We start from the raw sequence: 3661 nt of genomic DNA, 5'->3' as shown, positions 1-3661 counted from the left end.
ATGAACTGTCGGGAGGGGGCATCATGAAGAAGTGCTTCGTCTTCCAGGCAGCCTTAATCTGGCCCTGGCGGGGGGGGGACGACAGCATTGTATTAAGTGGAGGGGAACAGGGGTGGGATACAGCAGTTTATTAGGGGGGGCCGGGGGGATCAGCATTGTATTAGGGGGAGGGGTGGATCAGCATTGTATTAGGGGGGATGGGAGGAGGGATCAGCAGTGTATTAGGGGGATGGCAGCAGGGTTATTTTGGGATGAAAAGGGAGGGGGGGTCAGCATTGTATTCGGGGGATGGGGGAATAAGCATTGTATTGGGGGATGGGGAAATCAGCATTGTATTAGGGGGATGGGGAAATCAGCATTGCATTAGGGGGATGGGGGAATCAGCATTGTATTAGGGGGAGAGGGGATCAGCATTGTATTAGGGGGAGAGGAGATCAGCATGGTTTTAGGGGGAGGGTGGATCAGCATTGTATTAGGGGGATGGGAGGGGGATCAGCAGTGTATTAGGGGAATGGGAGGGAGGTCAGCAGTGTATTAGGGGGATGGGAGAGGAATGGGGTCAGCATTAGGGGGAGGGGAGGGGAACAGCAGTGTATTAGGGGGGATGGGAGAGGAGGGGAACAGCAGTGTATTAGGGGGAGGGGATCAGCAGTATAACAGGGGGAGGGGGGGTCGGCATTGTATTAGTGGGGGGTCTGCAGTGTATTGATTAGGGAGTTAGCATTGTATTAGAGCTCAGGAGGGGAGTCAGCATTGTATTAGAGCACAGGAAAGAGTGGAGGATGGGAAACATCTGACATGGGAATTTGAGATGAGGCATTTTTAGATTATATTATGTAGGGGTCTAAAGTTAGGCAACTTGGGCTGTGGTGATTATATATATTTTTTTATATATTCAAAACATGTTTTATTGAAAGTAAACAGTAAACCAAAAACTCCAGTGCAGCGTATCATGTACAGAAAGTGAATACTGGGTCATATAATATCGACACATAGGCCAAAAGAGCAACAATCATCGCAGAATGAAAAATAACAAATACAGGCCAACATGGTGGGTCAGCAAATCCGTGATTATATATTTTAATATTATATATATTTTTGGGGAAGGAAATGTAAATAGGTTGAGGGAGAAAGACTAGGGTGATGGGTGTAGAAGAGTGTAGATGGGTGACAGGTGGGTGTAGGGGGTGACAGAGGGGTGGACAAGCGTGACAAAGGGACAGAACAGATGGACATAGGTGACAAGGTTGTGGCCAGTGGGGTGGAGAATGGGGGGTCGGGGGGGTGAACATGGGTGACATAGGGGTGGCCAAGGTGTACATGGGAGACAGGGGGTTAGAGGGGTGGACAAGGGTGACAAGGGGGTAAAATAAGGGTGGACAGGAGTGACAAAGGGACAGAGGGGAGAATAGGGAATGGACATGGGTGACAGAGAGGTAGATGTGGGGGGGGGGGTTGGGGGTTGTCAGAGGGGTGGACGGAGATGGTGAACATAGGTAACAGGGATTGGAAAGGGTTGGCCAAGGTAGACATTGATGACAAGAGGGTGGACTCGGGAGAAATGGGGGTGGACATGGGAGACGGGGGGGCGGGAGTTAACAGGGGTGAGGGGTCGACAAGGATGACAAGGGGAATAAAAGAGGGTGGACAGAGGGGTAAAACAATTAATAAAATAATTCAATGCCCCCCCCCCTTTCAGAATTAAAGGGCATACATTCCTATTACATGATTAACTGTTTTATATATTATAAAAAATTAGATAAAATATTTTATAAAAAAAAGTATTTAAAATGTACAAAATATTTTAAGTAAGAAAAAATAATAATCTAGATCCCAACGTGTTCCTTTATTTATTTATTTTGTGTTCCCTTTTCTTATGTGGTTTCATAATCCCTGAGATAAGTAGTTCTGGCCCTAGAGTGTTATATATATTAGCGTCTGTAGCATGTATAAGGAGCATGTTATCATACCGGTGTCTTTTTACAGGTGACTGATGCCCGGTGAGAAGGTGAACGTGACATGTACCCTCATCAGCTGCAAGAAAGGAACCACGAGACAGGTAATTAATATTTATATTAATTACTGATAACGATCAGGCTAGATGTAAAATCTAGACCTGTAGAGATGTTTTAGTCTCTCCCTTATACATGAAGATGTAATATGTGTTGTTAATAAGTATATCGTCTATGAACAGCTTCTTATATAACACAACCTTGTCTCAGGTACAGAGATTTGGAACATTTATGATCCTTAGTCTCTGTTTTTTATTTGTAGGAATCCCCTTTAACAATATTTTTATTTTTTTAATCAGAAAGATTTATTAAGGTTTTTGCTTAGTTTTTGACAAAACATAAAAAACACACATGAACAAATCAAAACAACCCCCCATCCCTTCCCACCACCCCCACGAATGACACCTACCTCCAGGTTCTTATGACAAATATAAACTAGAGCACCATGTTATAACTCTATGTAGCAGTCACCAAAAAAGAAAAGAAAAAGATAAGCGTTGGAATACACATTAGGAGTAGGAGAATATTAAACCAGGCTATAAGGGAAGGAAATTAGGAAAAATAAAAATGATGATCGAACAACACGGCCAGGGTTTCTATGGCTATAGCAAAAAGAAAAGGGGACAGGGGACACCCCTGGCGCATGCCTCTACCCAGGGGAAAAGAGTGGGAGAGTAGACCGTTAGTCCTGATTCTGGCCCCGGAGCAGCGTATAACAACTGAACCCATTTCAGAAATTGAAGACCGAAGCCCATATGACGCAAAAGTTTAATATTTGAACACAACAATGAGATGGGTCGGTAAGAACCCACCAAAAGTGAATCTTTCCCAGGCTTCAGCAATAGTACTATAATAATGCCTCTGACATAGAAGAAGTTAAGCCCCTCTCAACTTCAGCAGCCTGCAGAACTACTAGTAACTAATGAAGCAGTAAATCCCTATATTGTTTAAGATATTCATTGGGTAGCCGATCCACCCCTGATGACTTGGTGATTTTGCAAATTACCCAGGGCCTCCTCCAACTCTCTCAAAGTATGTTCAGGAAGTCTCTCTTGGTCTGCGACAGGGCTGCCACCGGGATAGAGGAAACAAATTGATACACAGTAACATCATCATAAAACAATTTGGAGGAATACGTCTCCTCATAAAAGGAGACCAACACACCAAGAATTTTAGCATCTTCCTGCACCAGAGACCCAGCACCATTGCAGAGAAAGAGAATGGCCATAGACCCCTGCTGCACCCGAATCATACGTGCCAATAAACGGCCATTGCTTTCCCCACTTTCAAAATATTGCTGCTGCTGCTGAAAAAAACCTTTATTATCCGCCATGTGCAGTAGATGTCATCCAGTAGAGTACTCAAAGACTGCCAGCGAACCTGAACAGCACCAGATGGACTCACAAGGAAATCCCTCTCTGCAGAAAGCACCTGCAATTGCAACAACTCCTGTATTCTTTGATTCTTCAATCTACATGTGGTAATGTCTCTAATAAACACTACCCGGACAAAAGCCTTCAGAGAATCCCACACTACCCCCAGCGAAGCTGAGCCACAATTAATTTCCAGGAAAGATTCAATATCCGCTACCAGGGTGTGGCCTATTGTGGGTACCTGAAACCAGAAGGGATTAAGATGCTACAAGGACC

The sequence above is a fragment of the Hyla sarda genome, chromosome 7 (assembly GCF_029499605.1).
Source record: "Hyla sarda isolate aHylSar1 chromosome 7, aHylSar1.hap1, whole genome shotgun sequence".
NCBI lineage: Eukaryota > Metazoa > Chordata > Amphibia > Anura > Hylidae > Hyla > Hyla sarda.
This window is presented reverse-complemented; position numbering follows the sequence as displayed.